We start from the raw sequence: 21,635 nt of genomic DNA on the forward strand, positions 1-21,635 counted from the left end.
TTCTAATACCACTAGGCACATATTCTGAAATTGGACAACAAATTAAATTAATGACATGTGGTGGGAGGGGGGTTCCTCACTTTGCAATTGGGGGTTACAGCCAGGTGAGGACGGAAGGCTAGAAACATCCATGTGGCATCATAGTAGATTGTAGATACCAGTGTTTTCTACAGTTTGATGTAATAAAGCTACAGAAGGTAAGCTACATAAATACGTTAGATGTGCCTGTAAACATGGGTTAATATACACATACACATTTTCTAGGCCTGTTAGCTAAGAGATCCCAGAAACACTGATACCACATTAACAACACACACCCAAGATCACAACTTTGTATTTTAATATAATTCTTTAATATCAGGAACCAGAAATCCTTGGAGAAATAACTGAGTCTATGTATAGAAAAGATAATAAAGAAAATAAGCTTGGAATTTCTTGTAAGACCAGGAAATAGGAATGTGTTCAAAAACAAAGGGATGGGGTGTGCTGTAAGGACCCAAAATCCAAACTAAATGAGCTCACAGTACCTAAAAATGCTGTGGTGATTTCAGCAATAAAATGAATAGTGTAGCATCAAATTTTCTCCATAGTAAAAAATAAAAATTAATGAACCAACACTGATATTAACAGATAAGTAATAGTGGCTCATGCCTGTAATCCCAGCACTTTGGGAGGCTGAGGCAGGCTGATCACCTGAGGTCAGGAGTTGGAGACCAGACTGACCAACATGGAGAAACCTCGCCTCTACTAAATATACAAAATTAGTTGGCATGGTGACACATGCCTGAAATCCCAGCTAATCAGGAGGCTAAGGCAGGAGAATCATTTGAATCTGGGAGGCGAAGGTTGTGGTGAGCCAAGATTGTGCCATTACACTCTAGCCTGGGCAACAAGAGTGAAACTCCATCTCAAAATAAATAAATAAATAATATAAACATTTTTGAAAAAAGATATTTTTCATGCAGAAAAATTCCAAACGTCTTAAGTTAATAATCGTCCCATAAAGTAGGTGAAATTTAAACACTTATGCTGTAATTGTGGCCTGAGATTAGAGACAAGAGTTTTGTGTTATGTTTGGTTTCATAATTCATTTTTAGATATGATGCCAAAAGTATAATCTATGAAAAAATAAAATTATTTTATCCAAGTTTACACACACGCATGCACACACACACATAAATGTGTGTGTGTATGTGTGTGTGTGTGTGTATATATATATATATGAGTATTTTTCTGTCACTGATAAAGCAGTGAAAAGACAATTACACACCTGGAGAATACACTTGCAACTCAAATATGTGTTACATGGCTTTATGTTAACGTAGTAACTGACTTTTCTAATGGGTATGTAAGGAAACTTACAACTGATCAAAATAAAACAATGAAATTAAAAATGAGCCAAATGAGTCAAAACAGACACTTCATCACAATTATATAAAAATAATTAAATATGAAATTTTGTTTAGAGACATGTGCATTTAAACCATGAGATACCACTACTAATCGATTAGAATGGTTAAAATACACAACACTTATAGTCCCAAATGGCAATGAGGATGTGGAAGAATGAGATATATCACGTGTGACTGGTATGAATCCAAAATCATAACTGCACACTATGGAAAACTTTAAAACATCTTGATGTTTTATATAATGGAGGTAAATGTTCAGTTAAAATGTGATCTCACAGCCATGTTCCAAAATATTTACAACACTGATTCAAAAACTCATGCTCACACTGATATCTTCAGATAAATTCCTGTATAACTTTTATTAATTTGATTGTTTTCCACTCCTTGAATTTTGCTTACAGAATAAATATTATATGGAAAATTTCTCCAAATAATTAGAGTGCATATGCATTTCTATTGTTCCTTTTCTTCAATGGCTTAACCTCACTTTCTAAGAAAGTCTTCAGTCAAATAATTCCTGTCATCTCCTCAGCCCCAGCACAGCTGCCTCCTCCCTCAGGCTTTCTGACATTCTCAGGATGTGGGCTTTCACACTGTGTGACATGCACAGTAATACATAGCTGTGTCCTCAGATCTCAGGCTGCTCAGCTCCGTGTAGGCTGCACTCATGGACATGTACCTGGTCATGATGAGTCTGCCCTGAAACTTTTGGGCATTGCCTGTGTTAGCATTGCTAGGGTTGATCCATCCCATCCATTTAAGCCCTTGTCCAGAAGCCTGTCACACCCAGTGTATACCATAGCTGGTGATGGTGAACCCAGAAAAAATACAAGATAACTTCACTGAGGCCCTAGGCTTCCTCACGTCAACCTCAGACAGCACCAGCTGCATCCAGGAGTGGGACCTGTGGAGAGGACAAAGGAATGGGTAAAATTCTTTTTGACTGAAAAGAGTCCCCTCCTCATCCCTGGGACTAGGTGGTCATTTACCTGTAATTGCTGACACCAAAAAAAGAAACCTCCAGGTCCACTCTATGCTGAGGAATTGTGTTCTCAGTAGCTTTTCTAGAGAAGGGATGTGGTTGTTGGGTGATGCTCTCAGGGCACAGGAATATCCGAATTTACCTCAGTGGATCTCAGGTTATTTGCATATTCATGATACAGAGCATTTCATAGCTCAAGACCTGATCCAAGATAAGAAAGGGAGGATAAATGACACATCAGCCATGCAAGAGTGAGATGCTGATGGTCCACATCATAATCCTGCTTGATGAAAAGCATGTTCTGCTCCATTTCCAAGCTCCTTGTGAACAGAGGTACTTTTACTGAAACATAAGCCCCCACACAACAAGTTTTTCACTGTGAACCCACATTTGGTTAGCATGGAGGTCACCTTGATGATTTCTGGGACCATCACTGTCAATGACACTGAACAGGTGCTTTGGACTCTTGCTGGCCTTAGGCACCAGCACAGTTCACTGGTGACTCCAAGAAACTGACTGCTGGGTGTCCCACATGAGTTTCCAGCAGGTCCCTCTGAGATCTGCTGGGAGCTCCAAGACACTGTCTCCAGCACCTGCGTGGTGGCCTGGGATCCCAGGCTCTTCAATAGAAAAACTCTTGGTTTGCAGATTTGCCCCATGATGTGTGATTAGAGATGATTTTCTTATCTCAAGGACAATAGGAATAAGAAGATGAAACAATTGTTTGGATTTCTTCATGAACTAATCCTCCCAAAATAATTACCAAGTAATTTGTGTTTTGAATAAGTTTGGGTTTTCTTTCCTACTGCATTTATTAGAATTTTTTGAAGTATTTACATACTTTCAGCTCATATCCATAGATCCCTATCTTTATATATTGATTTCTTACTCACTTGGTCTGTGCACCTACCACACTCTGAGATCCACCACTGCCCTGTCACTCACACAATGTAGGCAAAAGTACTTAATACTGAAATCTGAGTTCCTTATTCATAGAAATATGGTGTCTCCAACAATTCTGTACACATTGAATTAGTAAAATCATTCCCATCTTTCATATTCTCATCATTAAGACATTTATAATCCTAGAAACCTACTTTTAAAAAGTTATCATTCAATAGCAAAGACATGGAATGACAACTATTTTTTAAAGTGGGTTTCTAGTTATAAATATCTTTGTGAGGCTGGGGGAAGGAGAGCCTTAGGAAAAGTAGCTAATGCATGCCGAGCTTAATACCTTAGTTATTGGTTGATAGGTGCAGCAAACCGCCATGGCACACAAATACCTATGTAACAAACCTACACATCCTGCACATGTACCCTGGAAATTAAAATTAGAATTAAAATAAAAAAGTTCTCATTGCTTTAAGTTATCTGCATGGTTGCAATATAATATGATATTTAAAGGCAAATCAGCAACTTGTCGAACGGTTTTTGTTTTATTTTGTTTTTGTTTGTTTGTTTGTTTTTCTGATAAAGGAAGACACAAACTCTGAGAGGAAACCTCCTGCCAAGCCTCCTGTGCACTTGATCCGGGGCTGGAACCTGTGCTGTGGGGCTCCTAAGTGCCCCCTCCAGCTCGGCCCTTGACTTGCAAGAAGTTTCCTGTTGGGGCTTACAAAGCATTTCCCCCCAGCATCTCTAGACCAGCATGAAGTGGCTGTGTTCTAGTTTAGAATGCTCCTTCAGTGACACCATATGCTTCTGACACCATCTCTTGAAACAATCGATTAGCCTTACTAAACCATTTGAACTCTGCAGGGAGACCCAAAACAAGGATTCTATGACACAGGAGGGAGCCTCTTCTCTAAAGCTCCAGATGCACTGAATCAGTGAATCCACAATGAATCCAAAAACTTTGCAGGAGTTTTTGGAGTGCTTTGTTTCTTCCTTGGGCTGCTGCAGTTGAATGTTGCATCTGAGAATACCTGCAGGTACAGCTAATTTCAGACTAAAGCCAATCTCTGTCTACTATTCTAATAACACCAATTTTCCTTTCTTATTAGTGTCTAGACAAACACAAAGTGCCTCCCACACTGACACTAGGCTCAGGTATCTGGCTTCTGTTCCCACAGATCTAAAGCAAACAGGATACAAGTGGAGACTTACGAAGTGCATGCAAGTTGTTATTTTCATTTTCTCAGCTAGAAACTCAGCAAAGACCCCGTGCTAAAAGAAGGGGAGATTAATGAAAGAATTTGAAAGACCTTGGTCTTAAAAATAGTGATGCTAGAGGCTTCAGATTGCTCTACTGTCCTTGTCTAACTCTCTGCAATTGTCTTTCAGTTTCCCTGTGTTCTCCTCAGAGTCTGTGCATTGCCACACTTTTATCCTTTATCCAGAGCCATCATCCTGGTGAGAATGGATTGTGTGGGGGCAGATAAGCACTGACTATTCTTACAATGGAAACCTAGAGACTTGATCATCTTTATCTGGCCTGTGACCTTTACCAGGTGTCTTGAGGGGAAAAGCAGAGTATTGGCTTTTAGTCTGCTTTGTGGTTTCAGTGACCCTGGACTGTTCCTTTACATCTCACCACCATTAGCTATAACTTTAGTCATTTCTATAATAATGGAAAAATGAGGAAGGGATCTGGGGTGGGAGATATTTTTTCTTCCTTCACATAGGATAAGATTCTGGAAATGTTCTTCTCCTTAGGATCCTTTGGAGAAGGCTCCTGATATATTCCTGAGTAAATGATCCTCTTCAATTCTAACCCATTGAAAACGTATTTGAATTATATCTTTTAAAATCTAGAAGTTTCTTGAAGGAAAGTCCAGCAGACTGAGGAGAGTAGGGCCCTCTGGAACTGTCATCTTTACCCTAGCTCATGTCTGTCTTTCAGACATCTATAGTGCTTACTATGTAAGTGGCCTCAACAGCTTGTGGCAAATTCTGTTCTGGTTAAGCAGGTGTCAACTGCCACTCTGGACCTGCCTGTCTCTTCAGGTTTTGGATAGGGTAATATTCCTTGCAATTTCAGTTATTTAATAGATTTCAAAAAGTATTGACATTCAGATTATACAGATATGTTTTGACTTTAAAATTAGGGTGATTAATTTAGTAATCTACATGTTGGAGCATAAACCAAAAGCACAATCAAAGGTCAACTGTGATGTGTTACTGGAGGCAGAATTCTGACCTTATTACATATATGTGGCATGTCTGACATATGAACAGGCAAGAAAACAGAGAAAGGACATGGCACAATGCTTATAAAAAGTCTCAGCAATTTTAATTTTCTTCTGAGGAAGCTGAAATTGTGAAAGTGAAACAGTGTGGCTGGTCATGTCTCCGATGATGTTGTGTTCTGGAAATTATCTCCAACCCTAGGCTGGATGCAGTAAGTGCACCCAGCCACCCAAACCTGAAGCAGGGACTCTTATTCCTTAAACACAAGACATTCCAATGAGAAATCTGTTCTCAGGTGAGTTGTAGAGCAGGAAGGAAGAGATGGAGGTTTCCTTGGCTTTCCAGAAGTGCTCAAACTTGAAGACCTAAGCCACCTCTGAGGGACAGATATCCACCTATGAGTACATCACTTCAGCTCTGCCTTCAGGAATCTTTGGCTGTGTGGGGGGATAAGAATGTAATTTATTTCTTTCTGCTCACCCAATATGCTTCAGAGAAAATGAAATTGAAGATTCAATAAATGTGTTTTTGCCATATTAAGGGAGAGAACATATATAATTCATGGCAATGCTAGTAATCACTCCATAGCTTGTAGAAGGAGCAAGTGCACAATTGAGAGAAGGAAGTGCCCTGCCCCAGGAAGCAGGTGCCCCAATCATCCCCTGGGGACTGCCCTTTAGATGCCATGCATCAGTGGAACCTGGGCTGAGGACTGGGATCTTGTAGATAGTGTGGAGAGCAGAGCATGACTCAATTCCTCCTCACCTGGGGACCTACGATGTAGGCGCCTCCCTCAGAGCTTTATACTGATAAGCTGTTAACATAAAATAGCAGCGGTAACTACCTGTAACCTTTCAGTTAGGATCCAGGGCTCTTCAGGATTGTTATCACTTTGTTTTCCCTACCCCTAGAAAACAGAAAAGTACCTGTGTGACCCTTCATCTCAGACCTCAGATGACCTCCTTGCAGAGGGCACACCTGCTTTGTTGCCATCACAAACATGGTAGTAGAACTGGAAAATATGTGTACCTTGTTATGGAATTTATCTGAATTATGTTACATTGGATGAAATTAGACTTAGTAAGTGACACTTAAAAATTTAGCTGAGGGCATATGTAAGCAAACTGTTGATGGTGTGTCTTCATTTCTCCTTGCCTATTATAGATAATATGAGAGGAGAGAGGTACATTAAAAGGAAACTATTGACCAATGTGGAATCAGGTATTTTAAAAATAAAGGTTATTTAATGGAAACTCCATTAAATTAAGTAAATTAAGGAACTTTAAGACTTTTTTTTATATTCTAGACACATGGCTAATATTGACTTAGATTTAAATGCAAAAAGAGGTAACACAGAAAATAAAAATTCTGCAGCAGATCCTTTTGCCAAATAGGCAGTTTTAAATATTTGTAATTTGACCTAAATGTTCAAAGAATAAGCCCCAGATCCAAATAAGAAATTATACCATTTCAATGTTTAATGACTGGTTGAAAGAAGCTTGAACTATTATTTTGATGAATTATAATTCAAAAATAAAACTGTGTCCAGTGGTCCAACTTTTCAAGGGGCTACTTGAGTAAGTAGTTTGTACCTCCCCTACCTGTGAGTCCTGGCACAATCTAGCATCATCTAAAATCTGGGGGGCTGCTAAGAACAGAGACAGAAGTTTGAATCCTATGAAGTTTTGACAGATCCAAAATTACTGTCTGGGCTGATTGGTGAGGGTGATCTCTATGAGCCTAGTTTTTGCAGAGTGTATGATGGCTTTTATTCTTTTATTATAATGAACTGATAACGACAAAGACAGTCAAGGAAAATGAAGAAGCAGGGGACATGGCCCAAACAGAAGAACAACATAAAGCTCCAGAAACTGACATCAATGAAAAGGAACCATCTGGATTACCTGGCAGAAAATTTAAAGTAAATGTTAGAAACCTATTCAATGAGCTAGTGGCAGCATCAAGAACAATGTGAGAATTTCAATAGAGATAAAGTATTTAGAAGACGACTAAACAAAAATATTGATGCTGAAGCATATAATAAGTCAGCCAAAAATTTTAACAGAAGATTTTAGACCAGACTAGATCAAGTAATAGAAAGAACAGTAAACTCAAAGAAAGGTCATTTGAAATAATAGAGACAAAGAAGAAAAATTTAAATGAAAGAAATAAAAAAGTTAAAGACTTATGAGTCAGGAAGCGCACTGAAAACTAAATTATGCATTTGATGAGTCATACAAATATAAAACAAAAGGGGTAGTGAAGGAAGGCCGAGTGCGTGGCTCACGTCTGTAATCCCAGCACTTTGGGAGGCCAAGGCAGGCGGATCACGAGGTCAGGAGATCGAGAACATGTTGGCTAACACGGTGAAACCCAGTCTCTACTAAAAATACAAAAAATTACCCTGGCGTGGTGGCAGGCACCTGTAGTCCCAGCTACTCGGGAGGCTGAGGGAGGAGAATGGCGTGAACCCAGGAGGCGGAGCTTGCACTGAGCCGAGATCGCGCCACTGCACTCCAGCCTGGGCAACAGAGGGAGACTCCGTCTCAAAAAAAAAAAAAAAAAAAAAAAAAAAAAAAAAAAAAAAGAGGGGGGCGTAATGAAGGAAAAAAGAGAGGAGGTGGGGGAGAGAGAGAGAGAGAGAGTAGCAAAGAAACTTTCTAAATCTAGAGAAGCAAATATTCACCCACATCCAAGAAGTTCTACAAATTTTAAATAAGATAAACCAATGAGAAAAATCTGAGATAGATTGAAATCACATTTTTAAAAGGAAAGGTTTTCAAAAACAGAAAGAAGAGCAGATTTAGCAGATTTCAGATTTCTCAGCAGAAGTTCAGAGTGGAGAGGAATTATATTCGATGATGTATGGTTTAGTGACAAGATTATTTCTGAGAAATGTGTTCCTAGTCAGTGTAATCATTGTTCAAGCATCATAGGGTGAACTTGCACAAAACTACAAGGAATACCCTCCTACACATAGGCTATGTGGAATAGCATAGTGTTCCCAGACAACTAACCTGTACGGCATGTTACTGCACTGAACACTATAAGGAACTGAAACACCATGGTGAGTATCTGTCTATCTAAACACATCTGAACATGGAAAAAGTTTGTGAAAATATGGTATTACAATGTTATGTGGCCAAAAACATATATGTGGTCTATCATTGACTGAAACATTGTGACACATGACTGTATTCAAATTGCTGGGGTAAAAACTGAAATACAAACGAAAATCTGCCAATCAAGAAATTTTACCATGTAAATATTTTTGTAAAATAAATTGTAGATAAGACTTTTCCCAGAGAAGCAAAATCTAAAGGAGTTCTTCACTGCTGGGCCTGCCTTAAACACCAAAGGGTCTCAACTAGGTCTGCAGAGTAATGACCTAGCTGCATCAGCTCCATTTTTGCCTCTGTCATATGACAGTTTTGTGTGGATTTAACTTCTACTCTCTCAGGAGATTTTTCTCTTTCAACTTCTAACTATTCTCCTTTTGATTCTCAGTTTATTGAAAAGATTCATATTTAGCTTAGAACATTAAAAACTTTGGAACAAAATTTCCTTTGAAACCCACCAAATCTAATTAACTCTCTTCAGGGATGCCCTTTTTTGTTTTCCTACGCAATATGGCCCTTGTTTATACTTCAGTCCAGTCCTTATTTTAAAATGCATGAGGCATCCAACCATCACACACCCAGGCACATCTTGGAGGAACGTACCCTACCATCCATCTCTTCAGCCTTCATGTGCACAGTGGCCACTCTATCAGCTGTTGTATGTGCTTTAGGGCTTTCCATTTACAAGTGTGTTTCACTAGTCCCCCTTATTAAGTTCTTGGAGCTTAAAACGTGATGTGTTGGGGGCATTGACAGCCAAATTCCATTGTAAGCCTCTTCTGCCCTTGGCACTTGCAGAAGACTGGGAATAGAGTAACAAAACTCCGACCCCATGTAGCTCCTCATTTAGCTATAGATTCAGTGCAAATTTAGAAAGTCGAAGACGTAGAATAATGTCGGTGTGGTTTTCTGTGGACATACTAAGGAGACAGCAGAAGATGGCCAGTGGTCAGTCTCCATCCAGCTGGTATTCTTTGTCCATTTGATATGTTCAAAAAAAGATAAAAGACAACTTTTGTGACAAAGCCCCAGGGCTTGTTTAAAAGACCTTGTCCAGAAAATGGCCAACAGGGACATGACAAGTTTTTATATCAGAGCTACTATTTTTGCCTAATTTATGTGGAAATCTGAGAGATACGCCCAGCCTCAGGGGGCTGATTCTCTCCATCCAGGGGACAGCGCTAATGGAGTTGTGTGGTATTAGTCTTTTGGGGTCTTCATAAGAAGACAACACAGAGTGGGTGGCTTACACAACAAATATTGATTTTCTTACAATTCTGCAGTCTGAATGTGGAAGATCAAGTAGCTGGCAGGGTTGGTTCTTGGTGCAGCCTCTTTCTGGGTGCCTAAGTGAGGATTTACATGTGGGTGGTGCCTTTGTATGGAGAGGTGAAAAGGGATGAGGGAGTCCCCAGTCTTTTAGGCTCACCCTGGGAGGAGGATGTTGACTGTGCCGTTTGATAATTCAGTTCTGCTCCTGGGGCCTCCCCTCAGCAAGCCCAGAGTCCTCTTCTTCCAGGTAGGAAATGTGCTGGAGGAGCTGGCCTGGAAGGAGTGTGATCAGGGATCAAGGACAGATTTTGGAATAGGGTCAGTACTGTTCTATCCTTAAAGATTCATATAAAACCAACCAAACATACAGGTCACCTAAATTCTCACTTACCCCTTCAGACACATTGAAACAGCAGCTGAATGAAACAATCACAGTGAGTTCAGACAAACCTGGATCCATCTGATGTTTATTGTAGTTCAGAACATCCGTTATGGTTAGAGGGAAGTTCCGTATCCCAGGAAGAGGGTTACTTTTTAAAAGCACCTGAGAGCTGCCTTCCGTGACCTTTTGAAATTTGGAATTTTGTCTGAGATCTCAGGAGAAGGTAGTGGGACATATCTCCATGCTTATCAACGTGTGACCTTGAAGATGTGCCCTGACCTCTAAAGACTTCTCTGTGAAAATATGTAGATTAGGGTTTGCAGTGACAACTTCAGACAAAAACTCTATCTCATCACCAAGATTAGTGCAATTACCTTTCCTGGGAACCAGAGATGACCTCTGTAAGCCCTCCCCTCTGAGAGCACAAGGAACTTTGTTCCTTACCTGACAGGTCACACATGGGAAACATGGCTGGACAATGACACTCAAGCCTAGAGTCCTTACCCACATATTTGCCAGTTCAGATCCACCTGTCTCTGAAAGACTTTCTCCTCCACTGAATTTCATGAAAATACCCTAGGGTATGCGGTACTGCAACTTGGGCATTTGACATTAGTTTGGTGAATTCTATAGTAAACATTCTATCTCCATGGATGTGGGTAACAGAAGAGTCATCAGAAGTTGGGAGGGTTGTAAAATCAGGATAAATCTGGACTCTCTTCTTAGGAACTGAACCAGTGGGCTGACCTATGGGACAACAGAGGGAAAGAGACAGACCTAACCTCTGGAGCCAGGTGAGCTCCTTACCTGCCAGGTGGTCTCTGGGCCTTTTGTCTGAACAGATCCAGAAGGACCTTCCTCACCCTGAGGAGAATTATGAATATTGAGGAAAATTGAGATACGTTTTTATTTACAGAGAATAATTCATAGGCTTCTAGACATCTACGTGGGTGTGTACAAGTTGCCAGGATATGCTCATACATGCAACATAAATAATTATATTTTGTGGAAAGAAAACAAAAAAGCTTCTAAATTGGTAGGTATTGTTTGCCACAGATGTGTCAGGTCACTAGATCATGTTATGATGCTGGAGGTAAAACTTCCCAACAATGTCATGGAGACAAAACGCAAAAGAGTAAAGATTCAAGTGAGATTCCCTTGAAAATCACCAGTAATGAACAGGCCAAAAGAAATCAACCATTATCGAAAGAGTGATCATTAAATGAAACAGCAAATTCCACGTTGAGAAGAGAGGGAAGTTCCATCTGACAGCTCATTTTCACCTCTGTGAAGACTTCAGAGCACAGACTAAGAGCAGAGAGTGAACTTAGAGCAAGCAGGAGCCAGATGTTTAAGGAGGATGGAGAGTGAGCTGGAGTCCTTGTGAGCCATTCAGAAAAGCAGCAGTGTGCCAGGGTGTATTGAGTCCTCCTGAGTTAAGAGGTGCTGAATATACACCAGTTTCACTGCCCTCATTCTGTTTTGTTCTCCAGATTCTCTTGGATGTCCAGATTTCAACACGTGGAGGATTGATGAAACTCATCATGACTAGGAACTTTTTCGTGAAGATGTAGGTAACAATATGGGTGTAGTTAAATTTAGGTTGTGAAAATAATATTATCCAAATTGTCAAATTCAGATCTATTAATTTATCTTTCTTTTTTATTTTACAGACAGACTTGTTCTGTTGCCCAAGCTGAAGTGCAGTGTCTATTAACTTTATAGCAAAAAGAATGATCAGCCCAATTTATGTAGTCATGTTATCTCCATCAAGGATTTAGGTCTATGTTCACCAGGAATATTCATCTGATATTTTGTTTTGTCATTATGTCTCTTCCTGATTTTGTGTGCCAGGAACACACAGTAGAAAAAGGACAGGCTTTTCAATAATGGTGTAAAAACTGGGCATCCATATGCAAAAGAAATAAAATTAGGCCTTCTCTAACTCCATATAAAAAGTGAACTAATAAGGAACATAATACCTGAAAGTATAAACTCATAAATCACATGGAGGAAAAAAACCTTCCTGCCATTGATTCGGAAGTGACTTCTTTGAATTTAATACCAAAGCACAGGAACAACTATGTGCAATTATGTGTCTGACAAGAAGTTCTATCCAAATGTATAAATACCCATACAACTCAGTAGCCAATAACAAATGACCTGATTTAACAAAAAGGGCGAAAACCTGGAGAGATGGTTTTTCAGAAGACTCACACATGGCTAACAGAAAATGAAAAGGTTCTTAACATTTCTAATTATCAAGGGGATTCAAATCAAAGTCCCAATGAGATATCACCACATACAACTTAATATGGCTATTATCAGAAATATAAAAGGTGACAAATGTTGGCAAGAATGTGGGGAAAAGGGTATATGTTGTGGTAGGATTGGTTACTGAATAAGTTGAAAATAAAGCTATCATAAAATCTGGTGATCCCATTTCTTGTTATATATTCCAAGGAAATAAAACTATTTTGCCAAAGACATGTTTATTGCAAGATTATTACTAATAGTGTAGATTTGTAAAATAATTTAATGACTGTAAGTTGATGAATGTATAAAGAAAATGTGTATACATAAGACTGAATTTTATTCAGCTTTGAAAAGAAGGAAATTCTGACATTTGCAACAACGGGGTAGGCCTGGAGGACATGCTGCTAAGTGGAGTAAGCCAGATGCAGAAAGACAAATGCTTCATGATCTCGTTTCTGAGTAGGATCTAAAAGATTCAAGCTCCTGAAAGCAGAGTGTAGAGTAGTGGGTCCCAGGACCTGGAGGAGAGGGAAATTGGGTGATGTTGGTTAAACTGTACAGAGTTTCTGTTGTGCAGGTTGAATGAGTCTTAGAGATCTAATGTACAGTAATGTTCCTATAGTTAATATTGTATTTTAAAAGTGATTTCTGCTAAAAGGGTAGATCTTAGGTGTTCTAGTTGGATACAAACACATGCAGTAAATTTAAAAAAAAATAAATAAAATGGTAGCTCTGTGAAATGATAGATATACACATTACCTTGACCATGATGATTGTTTTACAATGTATATCTGATACGATTTGGATCTGTGTCCTGGCCCAAATCTCATGTTGTATTAGAATCCTCAATGCTGGAGGTGGGACCTGGTGGGAGATGATTGGGTCATGGTGTGGGTCTTTCATGAATGGTTTAGCACCAACTCCTCGTGCTATTCTCATAATACCGCGTGAGTTCTCACAAGATCTTGTTGTCTATCAGTGTGTAGACACCCCTCTCCCTTCCTATGGCTTCTGCTCTGGCCATGTGATGTGCCTGTTCCCCTTTTTCTTCTGCAATGATTCTAACTTTCCTGAGTCTTGCCAGAAGGAGAAACCTCTACACTTGCTGTACAGCCTGCAGAAATGTGAGCCAATTAAATATCTTCTTTTTTTGTTTTCAAATTACTCAGTCTCAGGCATTTCTTTTTGGCAGTGTGAGAATGGACTAATACAACATTAAAACATCAAGTGGGGCACCTTAAATATACACTTTAAAAATATTCTATTATACCTCAATACAACTGAATAAAATTAAATTTACTCTTATAACAAAGAAATGCATAGTTCATATTTTCTCAATAAAAATGAGACAATGTAGAAAAACTTACGTTAAGATATTTGTAACAGCTTTGCTTACAATATTCATAAACTGGGAACAAACTTAAAGTCCATCAACAGAAAAACAGGTCAATATATTCTCATTTATTTACTTAATGGACTGACTCCGATATAAAATCTCTGTCCTTCCTCTTTCTGTCTCTCTCTCCATATACACAAGAAAACTTTGAGGTTTCACATCAGAGTCAGTCCATTAATTGAATAAATGGCAATATGTTGATCTAATTTTATACATTAAATAGCATGAATACACCTAAAAAATAGCAAAAGTAGCCCCTTACCAAAAAAAAAAAAAAAGTTTATAGTGCTAGATTCCATTTATCTGAGGTTCAAACCAGAAAACCATGGATTTATAGTGTCAGAAATGAAAACATTTCCCCATGCAGGAGTTGACCACAGGCACAGAGAAAGACCCATGTTGAGGGGATGGACTTGCTTTTCAGGTTACCTTAGGTGTTGGGGACAAAGGTATTCACAATTTCCAGAAACTCTGTAGTGATACATTTTAGGACTAGGCATTTCTTATTGTATGTAAACTTTATCTCATAAAACAAGGAATAAAAAAGTATAAAATAGTTTAAAATTCAGGAAATAAGAAAAATATGAACATTATCCTAAATATGAACGTTACCAAATGAACTAATAAAGTACATTCAAATATGCCTACTAAAATTAAATTCCAGAAACCAAAAGGAAAGAATAACATCTGTAACTTAAAAATTAATAAGCATACATTTCATAGAGAAGAAAACAGTAGTCAACACATCTGTGGAAAATGAATACTTTTTTCCAATCAAATGTCTTTACATTATTTATACAATATTTTAACCGGTGTCATAAATATCCATTACTAATATTTTGTGTGATATTACAACTGTGAACAACTTTTAAGGAGAAAAGGATATTTGAGAGCATGTGAACTAAACTGAATTTACTTTCAATGTTGGTCCAATGATTATACCTCAAAGTTCTAATGATACCCTAGTTTTGAGTGGATCTTTGGGAAAATTAACTTTGAGAGAAAACTTAATGCAAATCAAAACCACAATGAGATACCATCTCATGCCAGTTAGAATGGTGATCATTAAAAAGTCAGGAAACAACAGATCCTGAAGAGAATGTGGAGAAATAGGAACGTTTTTACACTGTTGGTGGGAGTGTAAATTAGTGTAAATTAGTTGGTGGGAGTGTAAATTGGTGGGAGTGTAATTAGTTGTGGAAGACAGTGTAGCGATTCTTCAAGGATCTACACTAGAAATACCATTTGATCCAGTGTAGGATTTGATGAGATTTTTCTTCAAATAGCCTGATCAATCCTTTCTTCTTTAATTCATAGTACCCCTCACCCCTTTTCCTTTTTCTCTTTTTTCTTTCTGCCTTTGTTACCTGCTTAGACACGCTACAGGACCAGGCTTATCAACACCAGTTCACTTTCCTTTCTTTATTTGGAAAGGAGACTAGCTCTCTAGCTCATTGCAGCCACCTCTTTCCCTTTTCCTCTCTCTCCCTTACATGACCACCTCATCAAAAGAAAGTTCAAATATCTAGCCAACGAGATTAGTTCAGATTGTGTGACCCAAATCTGGCCAGTGGGGAAAGGGTACAGGGGCAGGACTTGCATGAGGAATAAAAGCTCTCGTGACCCTTTGTACAGGTGTGCTCTCACGGCGACTGGCCAAGGAGAATCACCCCTCTGCACACAAGTAAAATTACTTTGCTAAGTCTCCGTTGTTTAAGTGTTCAATTTCCTTAAGATTTTAAGCCTTATTCACAAGGGCCAGCAATCCCATTACGGGGTATATACCCAAAGATTGTAAATCATGCTACTATAAAGACACATGCACATGTATGTTTATTGCAGCACTATTTACAATAGCAAAGACTTGGAACCAACGGAGATGCCCCTCAGTGTTAGACCAGATAAAGAAAGTGGGGCGCATATACACCATGGAATACCATGCAGTCATAAAAAGGAATGAGATCGTCCTGGCGTGGTGGCTCACGCCTGTAATTCCAGCACTTTGAGAGGCCGAGGCGGGTGGATCACGAGGTCAGGAGATTGAGACCACCCTTGTTAACACGGTGAAACCCAGTCTCTACAGAAAATACAAAAAAATTAGCCAGGCGTGGTAGCAGTCACCTGTAGCCCCAGTTACTCTGGAGGCTGAGGCAGGAGAATGGCGTGAACCCAGGAGGCGGAGCTTGCAGTGAGTAGAGATCACGCCACTGCACTCCAGCCTGGGTGACAGAGCCAGACTCCCTCTCAAAAAAAAAAAAAAAAAAAAAAAAAAAAAAAAAAAAAAGGTATGAGTTCATGTCCTTTGCAGGGACATGGATGAAGCTGGAAACTATCATCCTCAGGAAACTATCACAGGAACAGGAAACCAAACACTGCATGTTCTCACTTATAAGTGGTAGTTGAACAATGAGAAAATATGGGCACAGGGAGGGGAACATCACACATCGGGGCTTGTTGGGGTGTGGGGGGAAAGGGGAGGGATAGCATTAGGAGAAATACCTAATGTAGATTACGGGATGATGAGTGCAGCAAACTACCATGGCGCATGCATACTTACGTAATAAACCTACACGTTCTACGCATGTATCGCATAACTTAAAGTATAATAAAAATAAATAAATAAATGAAAGAATAATCTGTAATAAAGAGACATACGCATTCCATATCAGAAATAAATTGAAAATATGTAATACATATAAAGTCCTGAAAAGAAACTTTGAACCATAGGAAGAGTTTCATATGTAGTAGGTTGTAATATATTGTTAAAATTATTACTTTTATGCTGTTTTGAAAAACTTAAATTAAAGCTAAGAAAATGTAGTGTTTTTGTGTTTATTTGGTACAACAACAGCATGTTAAGAAAACTGAAGAGCTCTGTAATCCTGAGGAGGTGGCTTGATCCAAGGAGAGAGATGCTCCAGGTACTGTGGACACACACGGTTTGCCCTATTCTACCCATCTAGGAGCTATTTCCTCAAGCCTTCGGAGACAGGAGTATGGATGAGTTCCTTGGGGCAATTCAATCAGATCTGGACAGGGAGAAAAAAATCATGACCTAGGATGGATTAACAAATATAATTAAACTTTCATTGAAAAAATGAGAAATTTTTTCACCCCATATATTTATGGGGTGCCAAGCTATGTTATGCTTTGCAAGAAATTTTGCACCCCATATGTTTATGGGGTGCAAAGCTATGTTATGATTTCTGAATACAATATGGAATAATTGAATCAGGCTAATCGAAGTATATATTACCTCAAATCCACAAATCCTTATCATTTTTTTGTAACAAGAATATTTGAAATTTGTTCTTGGCTATTTTAAAATTACCAATACACTATGTTTAAGCTTACAAATAGACATCGATTTATGTAAACCATAGAGAATGATTGAAATCAATTAAAGATTACTCTAATAATTTATATTTAGTTTATCATTAAGTTTGATGTTTTAGGACATATTTTAGAATTGTTCTATTATAATGTTAAATATAAATTACTACTCATGTATGCATAGGCATGTGTATTTATACATATGTCTATAGATGTTAATTAATGTCCCTCTAGCTATGTAGTTGATGATATCAACAGATGTTAATAAAACTCTAGAAGAACAAGTACAAATTTTAGGAAGAATCTTTTCTTGAAGGTATGTATCTTTAAAAAATACTCCTACATATAAATTTTAAAATGACAAAAACACAAATCTCAATAAAAATACATCATAAATAAAAATAATAAAATATTGCCACCTTATAAGACTCCAGAGTCCCGCAAAAACAAACCCGCCTCCTGCATCTGAGAAAGGATATCTCCCCCTGCACCTGCTCCTGGAATCTATCCCGTCCTCAGTGAGTCCCGAGCGCCCCCTGGTGGCCTCGCTCTCTCCTGCAGGGAGTTTTGTGTCTGGTCTCACACTGACCTCCCCTTGCTGTGTGTTTAGCACAGTAATACACTGCCGTGTCCTCGGTTTTCAGGCTGTTCATTTGCAGGTACAGTGTGTTCTTTGAATCATCTGTTGAGATGGTAAATCTGTCTTTCACAGAAACAGCATATTCTGTCGTGTAACTGTTAGCTTTCTTTCTCATTAAACTTACCCACTCCAGTCCTCTCCCTTGAGCCTGGTGGGCCCAGTGCATGTAGTAGTTACTAAAGGTGAATCCAGAGGCTGCATAGGAGAGTCTCAGGAATCTCCCAGGCTGTACCAAGCCTCCCCCAGACTCCACCAGCTGCACCTCACACTGGACACCTGCAAACACAGAAACACCCTGCTGAGAAACTGCCACACATATCCACTGTTTCTCTCACTCATGTCTACTCACACTCAGTTTCAATAGTTCTCTACAATTTACCTTTTAAAAGAGCAACGAAAAAAACCCCAGCTCAGCCATGACTCCATGGCGAGTCCTCTGTGTTCAGTCCTGATCACCAAACGAAAACAGCTGAAAATCCTGGAGTTGTGGCTCCTCTCCCAGAGCTGCAGGGTCAGGGCTAGGCTGGTTTTCATCAGCAGAGGGAGGGCTCTATTTGCATATATGCTACTCTATAGCAAGCTCTGGGGTGAGAGGCCTTTGGAGAGAGTGGGGCTCACAGCACGTGACAGTGTCCTGGGCGAGATTTGTGATACTGATAGCATTTGGGAAATTGTAGTTTGTTATTGTAAGTTTGTTCTGTGATAAACCCTTAAAACTTATAATTTTTATAATTTTGTAATTTTTATTTTAAAACAGCTTTATTGAGGTATAATAGATCTACATAAACTGCATATATTTAAAGGTAGCACAAATTATTTTTTATTTTTACATATGCAGAGAAACCATGGTATGTAGTATCAGTGTTATTTCCATGTTACAGATGAAAAATTACCAGTAAAAGCACAGACGGTTTGTACAATCTCCCCAGAGCTCACATTGGGTCAGAGTCGGCCTGGGTACCTGGGCCTGTGCTTCTCACCACTGGACCTGACTTCTCCCTGAACCAAGCCCAGCACACAGGCAGTCACACCTAGCGAGGTTTGCGGAACCTTTTCTCTGTAATGAGAACACAGTGTGATGTGTATGCACTGTTGTGATTACCTTAAAAATATAAAGAAAAGAACGTTTTCTACAGTATTATTTTCTTGAGTGTCATACATTTCTCATGTTAGTGTCTATCTTTCCATCAGTCTCTATGGAACAAATTATCTATCCACTTATTTTCAATACCTTTATTAGGCATTATTGCTATGTAATAAATACTGCATAATTAAAGTGTGCAGTGTATTAAGCACTGAAGCCGAGTATGGTGGTGCATACCTGTAGTCTCAGTTATGTATGATAGAGGGAGGAGGATTGCTGGAGACCCAGGGTCTGAGGCTGCAGAGAGCTATGATCTCACCCCTGAGATCCTGCCTGGATGACAAAGCAAGGCCATGTCTTCAAAGGAAAAACATGTAATTTTACATGTGCTCACCTGTGCATCCAAAATAACAATCAAGATAACAACGAATTACCCTTGAAATCTTCCCTGTGTTCCTCTAACTCCTGCCTCCCACTCATTTTCCTCTCACCACACTGAGTCAACCTCTCATCTTTTTTACTTTTGATCTATTTTTCAAGATTCTGTTAACTTGAAATCTTATAGTTTCCATTTCATTTCTCTGGCCTCTTGCTCAGCATAATTACTTGTGAATCAGTAATTTGATTGTGTATAAAGAATGTGTTGATTTTAATGAGGAAGGGTGTTCCAGTTAATGAGTGCACCCCTACTATTTATTTATAAATCTCCTTAATATTTGTGTTATTTCCAGTTTCTGATACATACAAATTTCCAGTTCTGAAACTATACAAATGTAGTTTCTACTTAGGCTGGAGATGTAGGCATCTCATAAAAAATATATTATTTTTCCAACAACAACTAACTTTACTGAGCTACAAATTGGCCCATTTTCTTTAACACATGAGTTTATTCATGTGATAGGACAAACAAGAGACCTTACCTCTTGCAAAAATCAGTGATTTCAGGGATAAACAGGAAGAGAATATAATATTATGTGGGGCAGAGGGTGGCAAATGTCATATAAGCTAATGTTAAAATTAAGTTAGACATATTTACTAGATTGCTTAAAATTGGGTATAATAAAGAAGTTATTTTTTAAATTACCAGAGAACATACAATTGAGGAACTCCTATTGTTATTGAAACTTTTTCTCCCAGGATTGAGGACACATCATAAATATCTCCAGCGTCTACCTCCCAAGATAGTTCTGTGTGGGAAAGTGGAACAGCAGCTGTTGCTGAAATGCATCCAGACCCACTTACCCTGCCACCACTTCATTACCAAAGAATTAATATGCAGGGGCAAAGCCACTAACACCTCTGTGTTACTGGCAGTGGAGAAACTCATAGAAACTGGGATGGAAGAAAGAAAACTCCAAGGCTCTCTCCATTCTCTCAGGAATAACAGCCTCATCTCCCACCTCCTTGCTCTTCCCTCAGGGAAAAACAGCCTCATCCTGCTGGGAAGGGCAGAAAATAAGAAGCTGAAGTCATCAGTGGGAAGAGATAGTGGCTGCTTGAAGATCTGGGAAAAAACAAGGAGACCCTCTACCCAGGGATGGGAGGAAGATGCAGGGATCAGCATCACATCTGTAGGAGGGGCAGGGATACTTGGAAGGACACATCCTGAGGGAGGACTGCGATGTCTGCCCTGGAGTATGGCTCCCTCAGAAGGACAGAGAGTGCCCGTTCCGTGCAACCCCTCCCACCACGTTGACAATTGTCTGGTCCACGTGGTTCTGGGATGACCTTGGGAAGATGAAAGATAGAATCTCTCAGGACAGCAAAATTTTAAGACCCAAAGCCAAGTAGGAAACAAAATTAAGGTGTCACTGGAGGAATCTGAGTGTCTGGTGGCTGCAGAGGAAATGTACTTCAATTCCGGCAGCCACTGCAACAATCACTTTCAAATGTAGCCCTGACTAGTTTCATACATTCTACAATATAGGCTTAGAAAAGATAGAGCATGATCATCTACAAAAAAAAAAATCGTAAAATAAATAATTAGCTGACATAAGAAATCTGATAGAAGCATCTGTGGAACATAAATTTTGAAATAATTTACATAAATACTTTGAAGTATTTACACTTGATTCTGTAGTTGGTCTATGTGTAACTTTATAAGAAATTACCAACATGGGCTTATTTTTAATAACTAACACTTTATTAATATCATGCTTGTGAATGTAACAAAGACCACAGAGTAGGTTCTATTAGAACTATTGATAAAAAAGTCAACTTTGCAAAATACTTAGAGAGATTTATTCTGAACCAAATGTGAGGACCATGCCCTGTGACACAGCCCCAGGAGATCTTGAGAATATGTGCTCAAAGTAGTTTGATTGCAGGTTAAATTTAGTAACATCAATCTATACCTGTGAGATATATGTTGATTTGGTCCATAAAGACAAAAGAACTAGAAGTGACGCAGTGTTGGGAGGGGATTACAGCTTACAGGTGAATTAAAAGATTTTCTGATTGGCAGTTGATTGAAAGATTTGAAGTTTTATCTAAAGACATGAAATCAGTAGGAAAAAAATGACTGGGTTAAGATAATGGGTTTTGGAGAAGAAGATTCATATTATGTGGATAAAGTCTCTTATGCAGCCATACTTACTGACAATAGATGGAAAGGGTTTTCTGTTAAG

The 21,635-nt window shown here is 38.9% G+C and overlaps 2 long non-coding RNA genes across 2 annotated transcripts; one reads left to right on the forward strand and one right to left on the reverse strand.

Moving 5' to 3' along the window:
* Positions 1–1,764: 1,764 nt before the first annotated feature.
* LOC139358587 (uncharacterized) lies at positions 1,765–10,820 on the reverse strand. Its single transcript, XR_011613772.1, has 3 exons — positions 10,744–10,820; positions 2,402–2,595; positions 1,765–2,316 (listed from the first exon to the last, which is right to left on the reverse strand). It is a non-coding gene; the product is annotated as an uncharacterized lncRNA (long non-coding RNA).
* A 126-nt stretch (positions 10,821–10,946) lies between these two features.
* Positions 10,947–12,760, forward strand: LOC139358586 (uncharacterized). The gene is made up of 3 exons (XR_011613771.1): positions 10,947–11,093; positions 11,793–11,869; positions 11,973–12,760. It is a non-coding gene; the product is annotated as an uncharacterized lncRNA (long non-coding RNA).
* The last annotated feature ends 8,875 nt before the right edge of the window (positions 12,761–21,635 follow it).

The sequence above is a fragment of the Macaca nemestrina genome, chromosome 15 (genome assembly GCF_043159975.1).
Source record: "Macaca nemestrina isolate mMacNem1 chromosome 15, mMacNem.hap1, whole genome shotgun sequence".
NCBI classification, from domain to species: Eukaryota; Metazoa; Chordata; class Mammalia; order Primates; family Cercopithecidae; genus Macaca; species Macaca nemestrina.